Consider the following 18,613-nt stretch of genomic DNA (forward strand, 5'->3'; position numbering starts at 1 on the left):
AGGCACCTCCCAAAATCATTTTTATTCACTATAGATTCCTAGATAAGATTATTCCCTATGGATAGGTTCTTTAATAAAAGGGATGTGCATGACAAAAAGTCTTTCTTTCATGAAATAACTCTTCTGATTTGGTAGTGACTGACATCTGAGTTCAGCTGGAAAAGACAAAGTGATTATTAATGATGTTTGTCATTGATATGACAGAAGAAATGCTTCTCATATGCTGGGTATTTGCCATCCTTGCATTCTTAAAGTGTGGCGTAAGTCTAGACAATGGATAGGGACTTTATTTTATTCTTTTTATTTATTTTTATTTTTTTAAAGATTTATTTATTTATTCATGAGAGACACAGACTGAGTGAGAGAGAGGCAGATTCTTAGGCAGCGGGAGAAGCAGGCTCCTTGCAGGGAGCCTGATGTGGGACCTGATCCCCGATCCCAGGATCTCGCCCTGAGCCAAAGGCAGGAGCCCAACCACTGATCCACCCAGGCGTTCCAATTTTTTCTTTTTTAATTACAATATAATGGTACATTCTTTGGGGACTTATTTTTAGCAGTTATAAAAAGAACGATGGAACAAATAGTCCTTTCTATGCAATGATTAGGGGCCATAATTCATGTTCTCAATTGACTTTTCCTACAAAATAAATTAGCAGACATGCACTTAAATCACAAATTGCTAATATGTCATATACTGTGTTAACACAAACTCAGATATGTAATCTGGGTAAGATGTAACTGAGGCCCAAGGGTGCAAAAGCACCTAGTTCCAGGGGTCCCAAACAAACCAGGATCAGTCACTCACCACTGACAAAATTCAAAGGCAGAGAGACAAGGAGTGGTGAAACACGAAAGAAGTTATTTTAGTGAAGCCAACACCAGGATGACAGTGAAGTAATGTCTCCAAGACTGTCTTCAACGTGCTGAAAATACTTCTAGGTTTATATAAGGAAAATGTAGAACAGGGGTCAGTGCATACTTAGAGGTGAGCAGTAAAGATCGGATAGATCATTGTCTCAGGGTCAATCATGTGGGGTCTTGCTCAGGACAGTCATTATTGTGTGGGGGGTAGTTTTGTTTCCCATCGTGGGATACTTTCCCCACCAGGTCTTTTGCTTGAGTTAAAAGATTAGCTAGAAAAAAGAATTTAATCTGTTAGAAAGTACAGACTAAAGTCAAAACGGAGGTGAAAATCCTCTTTCACATACTCGATTGTTTTTAGGCATTGCATTGGATTTATTGTCTTTCAGGAGTTAAAAAAGACCTACCAATCTATTTTTTATTATTAGTATTTTTAGCAATATATTTTTCCATGTTGTTTTTCAGAATATTTACCATATTCATATACAGATAAACCCAATAAGTCATTTAAACCCTATACCACAAAAACAAAAACAAAGACAAAAACAAAATACAAAACAAAAAACCCCCACCTCCATACTATAGTACAATTATTACATTGCAAATGTTCTGAATCTCCTGCTTGTATTGACAAGAAATATTTGCCTTCTCTTATAGGCATTAGTTCCTTTTTCTTCTGCCAGTTTCTCACGCAGGTAGTTCTTTGGTATTTTTTGTTTGTTTTTGTTTTTTCTTTCCCATGGACCAATCTAAGTTATTTACTTAAGCCATCTCCCGCCATGCAAGGGATGGAAGATCAGTATACTGGTCATCATTTGATACAAGTAAGGAAGGTGAGCTTAAGATCCCATATACTTTTCTACTCTGTATGCAGAGTCATGGTCCAAAATAGTGCTGTGGTTCCTACTAGGTAGTTAGGCCCAGGTTCTCTTTATTCATCTTGATAGCCAGTGGGAAGTGGATTCACGTGAGAGTTATAGAATAGAGTACAATTACCATGTCCCCAGGTAAAGGGCTTGAACCTGATGTGGAGATGGGGGTAGACAGTGAACTTTGGTTTTTCCTACTCTCCCTGATATGACTTCAGGAAAAACTGAAGCATGCACACTCCCAAACCAGGGAGCATTATGAAGTGGGTGAAGGCCTTCCACATGCCAGCAGAGCCCTCCTTGCATGGAGGCCACTTGTCATGGACCACCCCAGCTGTGCCCAAGACCGACCTAGTAGACCAGGAACCTGAGACCCAGCTGCCACTGCCTTCTTCAACATAGACCTCATTCAGGTAGTTATTTGGCAGCTCATAAGAAAACATTTAAGGACACATCACCAGGCATGAGTTTTACATAATACTTATATTGCCCATATATAGTGTTTATCAGCTCATATTCTGTTTCCTATAGCTCAGTATATCCATGCAAATGTAAATATGAAACACTGCAAAATTTCTTATGCATATAGAAGCCATCTTAAAAGTTTCTTAAAATTAAGATTTTAGCATCTCAAATATGAGTAAAAGAGAAAATTTAATGATGAAAATGTGAAATATTCCAGGGTCTAAAATATTCTGATACATTTATCTGAAGAAGAATAAAGTAGTTAATGAGCATAAGGATTTGTAATTCTTTCCAATGTAAAGTTGTAGACTTCTAGTAATGGTTTCTTTCAGAATTAATCCTCCTGCAGGTAAAAACTATAAAGTATAGACAAAATATAATACCTGAAAGCACTGTGTAGTGACCTGTAATGGGCAGATACTGGAGAGGGTAGATACTTGGAGAAGGAAACAGCACTGGATAAATTAACTGGCGTACAAGTTGTAGTTGAAGGGCAGGAGCCAGTCTGTCCATGCTAAGTGGGTAAAAGAAGGAAAGAAAAGTTTCAGACTTACAGTCTTAAAGAAACGTAACAGATTTTGCACAATCAGACCAACTGAAAAAGAAGAGGAGGAATTCCATAGAAGAGTGTGCCAGGGAGAGGGAGCCCCGGATTCTGTTTTAATGATGCTCAATCTTCAGTTATCCTTTGAAATATGCATTAATAGGACAGTCTCCAAACAGCTCTGCTGAGGTTCCAAAAGAACTGAATTGAGATGTAAACCATCCACTACAAGGGAGACTATAGTTTGATCTTAGCTACATTAACTGCCTGGTAAGAAAAATAAAAATTGATGTTAGTGGGAGAACATAACAGAATCCAGAATCTGTATAGTACTCAGAAAACAATCCAAGATGGTTCAACATATGATAAAATATATGTGATCTTCACTCAAAGAAGAGCCAAGGAGATCAACCCTGAGATGATCCTCGCATTGGACATAATGGATAAGGAATATAAAGCACAATTGTAATTATGCTCATGGAAATAAAATATTACCACAATGAATATAAAATCAGGAAACCAAAGCAGAGAGACAGCATCTCTAAAAAAAGAACAAAATGGAAATTCTAGATTTGAAAAAAAATACAAGATCAAAAATAATCTTTAAAATTTCAATTTGCTTCATAGCAGTTTAGAGATGACAGAGAAACAAGTCAGTAGATTTGAAGCTAGATCAATATAAATTTTCCAGCATGAGAGAAAGAGAGAAGATTAGAGGCAGAAAAATGAATACAGCCTCAAAATATTTAATATGTGTGTAATTGACATCTCAATAGAAGAGGGAGATGGGACATAAAAATATATTCAAAGAAATAATGCCAGAAAATTTACCAAATGTGGTGAAAGCCAGACACTTAGAGATTCAAAGATTCAGCAAATTTTCAGCAGGATAAATACAAAGTGAGCTACCTCGGTGCACAGGAATCAAGTTGTTAAAAAGACAAAGATAAGAGGAAAACCTAGAAAGATGATGGAGAGTAAAACAGCATATTACATACAGGTGAATAGCAACTTTAAAGTGCTGATAGAAAAAAAGAAAACAACCTAGAAATCTGGATCCAGTGAAAATATCCTTTAAATATGAAGGCAAGATAGGCATTGGTCCAGATAAAAGAAACTAAATAGGGTTATTGCCATCAGAGCTGCACCATAAGAAATGCTAAAAGTAGTTCTTAAAACTGAGGAGAAATGATACCAGATCAAATTCAGATCTTTAGAAAGATATAAAGAGCCCTGAAAATGATAAGTAGGTGGGTAAATATAAAAAAATATTTTTCTTTCAATTTACTCAAAGTATATAAGAATGTTTAAATCAAAAAAGGCCTAGCTCTTGCATCCATTAAAACTGACAATTCCTCTAATTCAGTGGAAAAGATGAACATTATGACATGCACAGAAATGTCATTTCACATATGAAGATATGTTTTAATAATCTATATTTCCTGAGTAAAATATAGCATCTTTCATTATGTCAGTTTCATCTAGTGTTTCATTATTAGTACAACTATAGAAGCCTGCAGAGATTTTGTAGAAGGATCAGCCCAATTAGATAAAAATGAGAATCCTCTTTTCAGATCTAAATTTTGCATCATTATCTTTCTAGGAAGAGATCATTAAATTATGATTTAGTCACCAGGCTCTTTACTGATTAGAATGCAGAATACTTAACCATTTGCATCTGAAAACAAAGTGGAATAAATATAGCTAGTCCGCTTAAAAATAAAATAAAAGAACTTGAAATTTATCTAAATTTGAATGAATTGCTTAAGAGGAAGTACAAAGCAACTCTCTGCCCAGCATAATATAGTTTTTCTATTACGCGTGCCCGGAGGAAAACTGTTTTTGGTGAAAACAGCTAGGACTGATTAACTGATAAATATCTTATACACAAGGTAATTAACAATAACTATTGCACATCAAACATGTTTTCTTCACTTTATCCTATGAAAATACATTTGAGGGTAGCTCGTTTTTTATTCTCAAAATGAGACTAATGATTATATGAGTACCAGAAACAATTACTATGAAACAAGAAAAGGTTTATCTTATAGTATTTCATCCAATATCATATCATATCTGTTCTATTATGCAACAGTTGAATATCACAAACAGAAGAAAGATATTTTTAATTTTTCATAATGACTTAACGACCAGAAATAGTAAAAGCAGAACCCACAATGCATTTTAGTGAGTTTTCAAGGCATTGACAAGTGTCAACACTGCAGTTAAAAGAGAGAATAAGAAAAAAAAAAAAAGAGAGAGAATAAGGTAGAATAAATAAAAGTGAGTTTATTTTGTAGTCCTAAACATTTTTCTTTATGAAGTAAAAATTTGGAGGATAGTATGATTTTTAACATAACCAAAAATACCAAAAATCTAATGTACAAAGAGAAAACAATTTTCCATTAAATGTTACTCAAATAAAATGCAAATAAAGTTTCTTATAAACCAATATTTTCTGGCAACTTAGTTTTGTCTTTAATTTACATATCCACTCCCAAATTTAGAGATAATGAAAATCTAAAATGCTCACCAAGATATTTAATGAAGCATAATAAATAATAAGTTTTGAAAAACTTAAAATGCTATTGAAATAAATTTCATTTTGATAATAAATTAATGTATTTACTAGAAATAAAATGCAAAGGTTTACTTACTAATTCTTACTCAACTGATTGAAATATCAAAATCTGGCATCAGATTTTGAAGGTGATAGCTAACAATTAACTTCTCCAAAAGTCTGTGAATAAAGCAAGGCATATGTTCCACACTTGACGAATTACACACATTCATTATAAGATCGAGAAAAGAAAGGCATTCCCATGCCAACCTTCAAACCCTCAAGAAGAATTTATTCAAGCTATAACTCTACACTGATGACAGAGCAAACCAACATAAAATGGGGACTTTACCAAAGGGATTGTTTATAGAAGGGTCAGAATAGGTTTTCCCGTAAAATGCTGTAGAAGCCCAATGTTTTGTTCTATTTTATACTTACGGTAATAAACTCCTATCCTTTAAGTTATAGAGTTTTCTCACCATCATGTGATCTAAGATGTAAGGTGAAACAGCCTTTTGTTAGAATTATCTCAAAGAAGGAAAATGCAGTACATTCTCTGAAATAGTGACTGGTTTTGTTCATACTCTTGGCCTGCTTGGGAATTGGTAGTTAAATGAAATTCCACTCGTGGAAAGCATCACCAATTTTGTACTTACTACTGTCAGTAGGTGTAATCTTGTATATTTGTTGGAGATGGATGACTTTATTTTTGCTCTTGATTCCCAAGAGATTGAACTTCAGTAAAATATATAGAAAGTGTTGTTAAATAGGGCAACTATGGTGCATAATAAAGTCAGAAAAATAACAAGACTAAAACATGAGCAAGCATTGCCTCCCTAAATAAACAGATGTATTGGAGAGAGAGAAGAGGGGGGAAAATCGCATAATGCATACTAAAGAATGCTTCATCCAGGAAACAAATTTCTATACCTTTATTTCACATTCCCTGAGAAATAAATAGCCCTGCCAATAAAAATATGTGGTATTCTGGGGTCAAAGTGGTAAACTTAAAAAGATCATTAAGAGTTTAAAAGGAGGGATCCCTGGGTGGCGCAGTGGTTTGGCGCCTGCCTTTGGCCCAGGGCGCGATCCTGGAGACCCGGGATCGAATCCCACGTCGGGCTCCCGGTGCATGGAGCCTGCTTCTCCCTCTGCCTATGTCTCTGCCTCTCTCTCTCTCTCACTGTGTGCCTATCATAAATAAATAAAATTTAAAATAAATTTAAAAAAAAAGAGTTTAAAAGGAAAAGGAAATTGGAAAACATACGCACACATGCAATTGACAACCAGATGAATTTTGTGAACCTCAGACTATAAGCATTTCTTCTGCGCTGCAAGTGAAGAATCAGACAAAATCGTATTAATGATATCATCGTTCACTTAAATTCTCTTAGAGAAGGGGATAGCCTTTGATGTCACCTGAATCATCCAATACATATATACATACATATGTATATACATACAGAATCTGCATATGATAAACATGAAACATGACACCTCTCACTGAACCAGTATAATTAATTTTCCAATATTTGGAATAAATGGAACTTTAATATGTTTTAAATGTCCTCAATGATGAAAGCAGTTAAGTTGAAAATAGCAAAGACCATCCTGAATACCATAAGGAAGCAATATTTCCTTTCTGTATCTGAAGTTGGAATGATTCAGTGCCTTCATAACAGCCTAATCCTTACCAGAGTGGTATCCAGTGGAGATTTTCAGTATGAGCCATAATAGGGATCCCTTTCATCTCAAACATAGCTCTGATAACTGTACTGCTTGCAGGATACTGAGAAAATGAATAGAAGTAGAACGTCCTGCTCTGAGGAGAGCACAGGTGGGATCCTCAACACTCTGCCAGGCCAATGCCAAGCTTTCAAAAACTAAGTGATCTTTCCTATTACTGGCACATACAACTCATACCAGTAAAATGCAACCCCTAAAGCTGATTTGTTGTTCCTAATGCATCGCTACAATTACAGTCCAATTCTTTCAAATACCATTTCATTAAGGCCCAGTATAAATGTGGACTTGGCTTAGTAGCTAGCCAAGTTATGAAACAAATATTTATTCTGAGAGGTAAACAATTTTAAATATCTCCTTGGCCTTTATAAATATAGTATTTCATCAAAACAACAAAATCGCCAAATTAGAGCCAAATAAGATGTTTTCACTTAAATTAAATGATTTGTTCTCACAATGGAAAACACAGTAGTGATGTTTAGATATAAGCAGAATCCAGTAGAATAATCAAGTTCTTAATCATTATGAAGACTGTATCTCAGAATCTTAATCAATTGATTTTGTACTTTAGTTTCACAGTAGTGGAGATGAATTGGCTGATATCTATAGTCTTGTCTTATGACAAAGCACCACATCATTTTAAATTAGCCTTGATTTAATGGTACAGAATGTTGCCATGGAATAAAGTGACAACATGAATATATCCTCATAAAATGAAGTGATCCAAACATTCCTAAATCATTTGCTTTGATCAGAAAAGTTATATTTCAATAAACAATCAAGTATTTGCTGAATACTTATTATATACTAAAAATAATAACCCTTATTCCACTTGGGACAATGCAACATATAAATGGGAAAAATTATATAATTGGCCTTAATAGAGGGCAGGTTAGACATGGATACAGGAATAAGGAAATCATTATAAGACTTCAAGTTGTTTTAAAACACTGATTCAAATAAATTAATTTAATTAAATAAAACACTGATTCCATCATATTGCATATTTCCTCATTCAAAAAGCTAAAATGTCTCCACATTGTGAACGGGAGAAAGTCCATGTGTCTTAGTTTATTATTAGAGGACATTACCTACCATTTTCGGTCTTACCAGCAATACTCACAAACACCAGGCTTGTGTTTGCATCAGGGTATTCAATAGACTGGCTCTGGAAAAGCCCAGTTTCCCTGAATCACTGTAACTCCAGATGACTCACTCCAATTTCTCTGAATTGCTGTAACTCTAGATGATTCATCTTGGCTCTAAACATGTGAAGCCTTGTTGCAGCAATTTTGCTTTCAGTTTTTATTAATAATGATAGTGACAATAATAAAGGCTAACATTTATTAAAGTTTAGTATATGTTTTGCACAATGTTAAGGCTTGCATGTACCACCACTTAATTTATACTCACAAAGCATCTATCAAGTATGTACTATTATAATCCACATTTGGCAGAGGAGAAAATGAGTCATAGAAAGATTAAGTTAAATTGTCTAAAGTTATAGGAAGTGATGAATTCAAGATTTTAACAGAAGTTTGATTCCATAGTATACACCCATGATTATTGTCCTAGTGTCCCCCATGAGAGCATATATTCAAAAAAGCTAGGAAGGGACTGGTATTTTGTGTAAGCCTCAGAACAAAGACTAAAAACTACTTGGCACCATAGTAGGGCCATAACGATTGTTATATAAATACATGGATAGACGCATAGAAGAGGCAATGGGGAGACACTGAGGGCAGAAATGAATTCAGAGATAAGATCTGAGATTTTTTTAAAGAAGTTGGGGGAAAAAAGGGTACTTTGAGAGAAGGCCAGGATTTGAGAACTGAGTAAATATGACAGAAAAAGAAGCAGGAAAGTAGAATGTGACTTAAAATTTGAAGCCTAGGGCAACCCAGGTGGCTCAGTGGTTTAGCGCAGCCTTGAGCCCAGCGCCTGATCCCGGAGATTCGGGATTGAGTCCCATGTTGGGCTCCCTGCAAGGAGCCTGCTTCTCCCTCTGCCTGTGTCTCTGCCTCCCTCTCTCTCTCTCTCTCTCTCTCTCTCTCTGTGTGTGTGTGTGTGTGTCTCTCTCATGAATAAATAAATAGTTTAAAAAAATTGAAGCCTAGAAAGCTAAAGCAATGGTGGTAAGTAAGAAACATGAGTCAAATTCCAGACCATGTCATGGGTTTGGACATGCTGTGATATGCTCATGAAAATATCACAGGTTCACAAAGTGACAAATGTGGGATTTTAAGGCATTGAAATGAAGAGCTTTGTTTTATGTTTTTCTGGAGGTTGTGGAGAGTTGCTGCTATGAAAGGATCCTCAAGGATATCAATGTGGGTAAACAAGGAATAGGAATTAGCCACATATACCATCATATTTTAGGAGTCAGAAGAAGAAAACTCTCAAATTATATGAAGAGTAAAGTGTCAAAAAATAAGAGACAAACAGAAATGTACAATTCCATGAACATTTAGCAGAAAAGTATGGGAGGAAAATAATGTTTTACAATATCAAGTAAATAAAAGGGTTTTAGGAAACCCCCCCCCCCCCTCAATAAAAAGTAATTTTAGATTTTGGTGAAATTTTGGGAGAATTAGAGTTTTAAAAATCATATTGTATTATGAATGGGATTATTGAAGGAAATTAAGATGTTAACTATTTTCAAGCTTTTACCAGGTACCAAACAGTGAATTTAGTAGTCTATATAGATTAACTCATTTAATCTATACAGGGGGAAAAAAACAACACAAAAAAAATCCTGAGTTTGATACTGTGATTATTCCAACTTAAGTATGAAGAAACTGGGCCTCTAGGAGACAAAGTGAAATGCTGAGGCATATGGCGAGAGAGTGAAAGATAAGGGACTGGAATTTGCATCTGATTCACACATGCTTCAGTATACGATTTGGAAGATCTGAAAAATGTACTGGAAGCAACAGCCATACCCCCAGATGGCATTTACAATGTGAAGGAGATAGGCCAATAGAGATGGACAAAATGGAGATGATAGCTGAAAATAAGGGTGAACATAAGATTCTTTGGGATTGAAGGAATACTGAAATCAAGAAAAAATAGCCCTTAGGGCACCTGGATGGCTCAGTTGGTTAAGCATCTGCCTTCAGCTCAGGTCATGGTCTTAGGTCCTGCGATGGAGCCCTGCATTGGGCTCTCTGCTCAGCGGAGAGTCTGCTTCTCCCTCTGTGATCTAATTCTCACTCTCAAATAAATAAATAAATTAAATATTTTAAAAATATAGGCAAGTTAGAGCACAGAAAAGCCCGTTTTTATGTTATTGCTGGGCAGTCAGCTAGGCTCACTTCCTATATACAATTAGCTAAACATAAGACTGAAATTCTTGCAAACGACAGATTACCTAATCTGCTGTATGAATTGTTCACAAACCATGGCCTGCGGGCCAAATCTGGTCTGCTACTTGTTTTATAAACAAAGTTTTATTGGAACATAATCATGTATATTCATTTACATGTTTTCTGTGCCTGCTTTAAAGCTACAATGACAGATTTGTGTAGTTTCAACAGAAACTATATGGTATTCAGTGCCTGAAATATTTGTTGTCTGGCTTCATACAGAAAAAGTTCCTTAACTCCTGTCCTGGAGTTTTTGAGGCTGCCAGCAAATATATACATTGTTAAGAGTAAATTCCCAAGTTCAGATGGTCTTGTGAATTACCCTGATAGGAATGTGAATCACATTAGCTATTCTTTCCCTCTCCCCATTATACATAAGTTTGCAAACTAAAAGTTTGGTAGGCCGTCCACAAAGACTACAAGTGTTAATATTCTATTCTCCTCTTGTTTCTTGGCACACAGCTGGACCACATTTCCCAGGACCCCTTGCATCTGGGTGGAATCCTGTAACTGACTTCTGGCCAATGGAATATTGGAGTCAGAAATATATACCGCTTCCAAGGATGGACATAACACAATCTTTCAAGTTTTCTTTCTTCCTACCCATGTGACTGGAAGAAAAGGAGAAAATAGTGCCATAAGAGGGAAGGGGCTACACTCTCTGGATTTACTCTTAGAGAAGAGAAATACAACCTGGAACATTTATAGTGATTTTATGTGAACAAGGAACAGATTTTTATTCTGTGAAGCTATTGGGAGAAGAAAGTTTTGTTGTATTAACCAGCATTAATTACTCTGACAAATTCAGTCTATGAGTTTCTTTCCAAAATAAATTGATAGCATTATGTTGTAACCTTTATAATATAACTCATATCATAAGAAAATAGTTATTAAATATTTTAATGTGTAAAGCATGAGTCATATGGAGATGCCCCTGCTTATAGTAATTATCTACATTTACCTAAATATGTTCTACTTCTATTTTCTCTATTTCTGTGAGTGACATTGTATTAGTTTGCTAAGGCTACCACAACAAAACACAACAGATTGGGTGGCTTAAACAACAAAAATTTGTTGTCTCACAGTACTGGAGGCTGGAAGTCCCAAATTAATGTGTTGAGAAGTTTGGTTTCTTTCCTTTTTTCTTTTTAAGGTTTTATTTATTTATTCATGAGAGAGAGAGGCAAAGACACAGGCAGAGGGAAAAGCAGACTCCATGCAAGGAGCCTGACGCGGGACTCAATCCCAGGACTCCAGGATCACGCCCTGGGCTGAAGGCAGGCCCTAAACTGCTGAGCCACCCAGGGATCCCCCTAATGACCTCTTTAAAGGCCCTACCTCCAAATATAGTCACATTCTGTGGTAGTGGGTTTAAAGTTTCAAAATACGAATTCAGCCCATAACCGGCACCAAGAATCATCCAGTCTTTCACCCTTGATATTTTCCTTTGCATTGCCTCACCTATTTGCCATGTCTGATTAAGTTTATTCCAGACTTATCTTTCATTTCTATCTCTTCATCCCCACATCTATCACCACCTAGCCTGTCACCTCATGCTTTTAGTCTAGGCTTTAGTAACTGTCTTTTAAATTGTCCTCCTATATGTACTTCTCTCCATCTCCAATCCATCCCACCAACTTTTTGAAAATCAACAGTCTTTCAACTGATCTATAAAATAAAGATCATAGCTTTAGGCCTGTCATTCAAGAGCCTAGAAGATTGTGTTTTAAACTGATGTTTCTAGTCTTCTATCCTAATACTTGCTTTCATTCAAATTTGACCACATTTAGTCCCCAAAATCACATCTGGTTTTCCTAACACTCACTCAGCATTTAATTTCTCCACTCACTGCTTCTGGAACACCTGTGCTGTCATATTAATCAATCTACAGTCAGGGTACCTTTTAGCTCTCCACTAGAATGCTTCTGATCTCCCAAGGTATTCCATGGAAATTCCCACCTGAACTTCCATAGCAACTTGGATTTCATTCATGCTAGTTGTATTCTATTTTGTATTGTCATTATTGTAATGATTATTATGTTAGGTACTATGTTAAATGTATGACACATACGACCTCATTTAATAATCAAATCCATCCTTAATATCTACAAATACCTCATTTTACAGATGAAAAAAAAATCTTACAGAATTGAATATCTTCCTCAAAAGTCAACACCTAAAAAATAGAAAGGACACACTTGAATCTGAGCCTGTCTGCTGATTCCAGGGATTTTAAATATTCAGTATATAACCTCTGCATATTTGCATAGAAACTTGTCTCCTTGTGAACATTTCACTTATGGACTTCATGGATGTAGTCAAAGACATTTCACAAAACAGAAGCACATCAATTCTGTCAGCCGCCAGCAGACAGTATATGATGCAGTTTCACCTTGGTCTCTGCATGTTGTCAGCATCAGCTCATCTTCAATTGATAGAATCATGTTTCAGTCCCCTTTGTAGCACACATCGTGTCGACTACCTAGTGTGTGGTGCATGTGTATATACTACACAAAATGATGCACAAATCAAATGGAGAAATGGTGACTATTAACGACTTTATCCAAGAAGACTATCATCCTCACATATTATGATGAATAGCCATTTCCTGACAAAAAAGACAGGAAAAATTATCCAATATTGAAGTATGTATAAGTTTCACTCGATATATATATATATACATATATATATATATATAGATATATAGATATATAGATATTTCACTCTTAATCATTTCTCTCCCCTTGCATAGGATATGTTGGACATATATGACTATCAAAATTTGTTCTGCTGTGAAGAAATTAAATAAAGTACTATAGCCACTAATTATATAAATTACCCGTTCATGTTTGACTATATATATCTCTATATATACATATAGATAAGTATGTATATATGTCTATATATAGATACATAAATATAAAATTAAAAACTATATATATATGAAATTAGGAATTTGAAGTTATCTAAACTAAGTATCTGAAGCATTATACGCTTATTTATTCATTTAAAAAATCCTGGCCATTCATTTTAATGCCATGATTTAGACTGTATCTACACCAAGTAAAGTAAATAACAGAGGTAGTCATCTAAATAATTCATACCAAATTTTAGCACACAATATTCAAACAGTTTTCCTTTGTAAATGATCCTGTTAATTGTACTCTGAACTTCACTTTACTTAGAAATAGCATTATTTCTAAATCAATATTACTATTAAGTCTGAATCATTAATTAGTAATATATTTTCTGAGTTCAGTAGGAAATTACACAGTGAGGTGGTGACCTGTGCTTAAGGGGATGCCTCTCGTGAAAGACTAATTTTAAGATCAATGTAGTAACAACAAAAAAATTGAAATGATTATCCAGATTGATCTAGTTGAAACAACAAAATTATATCTGCATGAATACAGTTGAATCTCACTTTTTCCATGTGTTCTTAGCAAGTTAACAAGAGCTAAAGACTCCATCCATAAAACTTCTTTTCCTCAGGTGTATTCTAGGCAGTCTATAGAAGGAAAATTAGTCTCTGGGCCCAAAGAGAAAATCCTTACATTTCCAATGAACTGTCTTAGTTTGACAAAAATGCATTTGGGCAAAGATGTATGGGGCTGTTGTGGTAAGTTCTTCAGAATGAAGAAATGCTTGCAATGCATTTAGAAAACATGTTGGTGAAAGGCAAATGAGACCTAAATTTAGCTTGAATGGTGGCGAAGTGGATAAAGAGTGATTATGGCTGTTTGTTTTGATGAGGTTAGTAGCTTGGATCATGACCTCTCCAGAAAAATAAGATAGAGTGTTCTAATGGATTTTTCTTAATCTAATGTAGAAATGACATTGAATGATGGTTCTTAATTAGCATCCTCCTCTTCACCTGCATTTGATGCGACACCCCCACATTTGCCTTTATAGCCTGAGTAATGCAAAAGGCAAGCTCCTTCGCTGCATTGAGGACACGAGAATGACAAATTTAAATTGGTTCTGTGCAAATGAAGAAAGAGATGTTGCTTCCAATTTTCCACATGTAACTCAAATTTGTATTAAAAGGTCATAAGAATGCAAGACAATGGACACAGCATAACACATCTAATTCCTTTACTAAATTAAATTATTTACTCTTGAATCTATTACTCATCAGATATATAACATTAAAAACACAGAACAGAAAAATCATGGTGGTGAATGTTGATCATTTTCAAAGACAGTAACAACCCCCAAGAGTCTATGCATAATAGTTCATCTTATGCTTAATGATGTAAGGAAAGGTGCAGATTTATTTTCTCCTTATTGCTTAAAGAAACAGCCTGTTGTTCAACATTCCCCTTATGAAACAAGAAAAAATAAAAGATACAAGATAGAAAGAAAATAACATTTTGAAAATCCTTTCTCAATTAACCTAGTGTCTGTTTCTTGACTTTGGCTAACATAGTCTCTTACTCTGAAGTGTTTAAGTTACTTCCAAGATTTTTCTAGTGGAAATCTACTAAAAACCTCAGAAAGATACAGAGTGTTTGGTGGTGGTAGTTGAGGTGGGGAGAATGAGGTGAGGGGGCTTGCTGCTCTGACCCATGTTTTAAGATAATCTCATATCAGGAATTGAATTCGACATTCAGAATCCATTCCAATTCCTTATCTTTAAAACCACCTAGAGCTGGTAATTCGGAAAAGCTGGATGGATAAATGGAAAACCAGATTCTGATTTCCTCAGGAGAATCAGCTTATAAATCCCTGCTGGATCATGGAAATTAAGCATTTCCCCAAACCAACCTTTTCTTTTGCCCTAGGATAACCTGATCAAATTTCTTGGCTTCATTTTCTCTATTGGGCTAGCGGTAATGTGAAACTGCTGAAGCCTTGTCAGATCTAAAGCCAATTTCAAAGGAAAGCCAGTTCCTTGGGGGAAAGGTGGCCATGCAAAGGCAAGATTGTGCTAATAGTTAAATTCTGTCTTCAAATGCCACCAACTGTCTTAAGAGAAAATGATATAGTGCGAGAGAAAAAGAGAGAAGCAACCTGAGGAAAAAAGCAGAAATGAATAACAACAGCATAAAAAGGAGACAGAGGGGAATCAGTGGAAGAAAGCAATGAAAAACAAAAGCTCCTGCATGTTTTCAGAAATATGCTAGCCTGGCATCCACAAGCTAAATGCAGACTGGTTTTTCACAAATAATTGGAAACATTTTTCATGCTGATTTGTGAATATGTGAAAAAATTAATTCAAGGTGATATTTCATACCACCTTCCAAATGATTCTAGTCACATGCATACACACACACACAATAAGACTTACTAGGAAAAAGTAGCTCCTTATTTACTTCATATGTCAATTTGTAATACTGACTTAAATCCTTTGTAATTTTGGAGAAAAATCAGCTGGTATGTTGATAAGTATTAGCTTTTCTACAGTATCAGCTATTACAGATTACAATGTAGCAGATTATTATTGAGCAGATTACAGACTATATCCAAGTATTACATAGAGAAATGTTTGCAAAGAAATTTTTGGCATTACATGAATATGTATGAGTAAAATATTATTGAGAAATGGTGCAGAATAGAAATATTCCTGTTTAAAGACCTTTATCTCATAAAATTAGCTTTGAATTAAAGAACTGTAAAGTATATGAATGCTAATCAAAAATATGGGTATTGTTTACGTGGAAATTACCTAATGGTAAATAATCTGTTTTCACCTTGAGTGGCCATAAATCCAACATAAATACAAATTAAAATATAGCAGCATTCATGTAGAAGTTATTAAGAAAATTGTTGACTTAGGAAACTTCTGAACATAGCTTACTTTGGCTTAATTAATTTTGAAATTTCCAAGTAACCAAAGGAAAAATGAAGGGTTTTTTTTCCAATTGTTTAATGACCCAAGTTATGCAATATGCAGAAGACACAAATCACCATTTTATGCCCTCAGACCAGTTACTTCCTCGTACTTAGAATAGGACCAGGGATATTAAGGATTTAATTATTTCTTTTTTTTTTTTTTAAGTAGGCTCCATGCCCACCATGGAGTTTAAACTCCCATAACCCCAAGATCAAGAGTCCCGTGTTTTACGGACTGAGACAGCCAAGCACCCCAAGGCCTGTAATTCTTTATCTCTCTAAGTCCCATATGCTTTTTGTTTTTGTTTTGTTTTGTTTTGTTTTGTTTTGTTTTTTTAAGCTTCTGTTTTCTTGGTTTACACTGAATGTGAACATCCAGAATATCAAGTCATGATGATAGTAGCTGCAGGTCTTCATTGGTCATTCTGTCTCCTAATTAGGTGGAACAATGGTAATGATCCTAAATTTTCATCTATCTCAGCCTCATTTCCATTCTTACTTCATTATGGTTATCCAGACAGAGTCAAGTATTTAACTGAAGAGATTATCTGGATAATGCAGGCAAAAGAAATCTTGCACATATGCTTGTGTGTGTGCGATTGTGTGAAAGAGAGAAGACCCAGTCTTGAATATCAAGTTTGTCTTTCAAATTAATCAAATTTGCCAGAAAATTACTCATTTGATGCCTACAGGGTTTAGTGGGAAAATCATTTAATATCCTTTTGATGACAATGAGAAAACACAAAGCTCACATAATTTTTTTAAAGGAAATTTACTGGCTCATTTATTTTGGAATTCCAATAGACTATCTTGGCATTCTGGCATGGTTGGATCTATGGACTCAAGTAGTCAGCTTTGGCCACTATCTCTTTCTTCATCCCCAAGAAATTACTTTGCTTGCTTTTACTTTTTTGTTTAGACATTCCCTCTGTGATGAGCAAGATGGTCTCTGAAGCTACAGACGCATAACCTACCATCTTAGCAATCCTGGAAAAAGATGATACCAATAGTAATAACAATAGTAATAATAGCTGGTATTCGGCTATATTTACTGAAAACTTAATTTATGTTGAGACATTTTTAAGTTCTTTAATATTCATTCCTCATCAAAAGAATGTTATGAAGTGGTGTATTATTCTTCATATTTTACAAATGAGGGAAGAAAAATATTTTCTTAGAAAAATCCATTAGAAACTTTGAAAATCTCTAATTGACCTGGTTTGCCTAAATTCCTAACATAATCAAAATGTAAGGTAGCCCAGTTCAAATTTCACCCTCATGACCAAGGGAAATGTGTAATATTCTTGAAAGAGGAACATGTGCTAAAACTACCAGTCCTTTACAGGTTAACAATTGAATCAGGTTATGATCCACATGTAAATGTCAATGGCTAAATTTGAATTCAACAAATCATTGAGTATCATATGTAAAACCTTGCAAGAAAGGAATAAAAATTTAGGAATGTAATTTTACTCTAGATTTAAGGAGTTATAAGCAAATAGACTAGGGACCAATAAGTAAAAAATGCAGAATTATAAGAAAATGAGTAGAAACAAAGTGCAAATGAAGAGTAACAAGGTTGAGAGATTGCATGCAATAGAAAAACCCAATAACAATAAAACAATTATAGTAGCCAATTTTTTTTTTTTTAGTAGCCAATTTTATTGAGAACCTATTATGTGCAGCACATTTAACCAACCTGGCAGATACTTATATTTCACACACTATCTAGAAGAAGTACCTGAAGCTGAGTTAAAATATGTAACTCATGTAAGGTAACATAAGTATAAAATTACTGAGCTTGGATTCAGTCCAGGACATCAGACTCTATGATACTCTCTCACAGATGGCTTTAATTCCTGAATAAAATACGACATCAATAGAATTTACTTAATTTACTTCAGAAAAAAAAATACACCATGAACTATCAGGGTTCTTTATATCTTACATATTTAAATAATTCTTTAATATTGCCTTGTAAATTTGTCATTTGTAATTCCAATTTGTAATTTGTAATTCCAGAAAATGTACAGTCATATTCCACCATAAATTCAAAATATAATCCCAACATTAGTTATAAATAATTTTAATGAACAAACAATAAAATCCCAGTGATATTGCTGCAGTCCAGTGTGAAATACAAGCCCAGGAAGTACCATCATATATCAAAATAAAAATACATTTTGCTAAGTTGGTAGGAATGATATGTATATATTATTTCATAGCTACTGTTTAAAGACCAAAAGGTCTACCTGCAGATTGTGGCATGCTTCCTTCAGTGTCAGGTAAAATGTTAAGAACCATCCTTTGAATTTTCAAAAGGTATCTAATAGTTTATCACTGCAGAGTTCATTTGGTATCAGTTAGTCCC

General features: G+C 34.7%; 1 protein-coding gene across 6 annotated transcripts in view; it reads right to left on the minus strand.

Moving 5' to 3' along the window:
• The window catches only part of CHL1 (cell adhesion molecule L1 like), a 315,215-nt gene that overhangs the window by 200,081 nt on the left and 96,521 nt on the right, over window positions 1-18,613 (minus strand). For 3 of the 6 annotated variants that reach the window (XM_072720400.1, XM_072720412.1, XM_072720418.1), the window contains exon 2: window positions 2,579-2,709. The exons of the other annotated variants lie outside the window; for them this stretch is intronic. The gene's annotated coding sequence lies outside the window, so the exon portion shown is untranslated. The remainder of the gene's footprint in view (window positions 1-2,578; window positions 2,710-18,613) is intronic. 6 annotated transcript variants of the gene reach the window in all.

Source organism: Vulpes vulpes, chromosome 9 (assembly GCF_048418805.1).
Source record: "Vulpes vulpes isolate BD-2025 chromosome 9, VulVul3, whole genome shotgun sequence".
Classification (NCBI taxonomy): Eukaryota; Metazoa; Chordata; class Mammalia; order Carnivora; family Canidae; genus Vulpes; species Vulpes vulpes.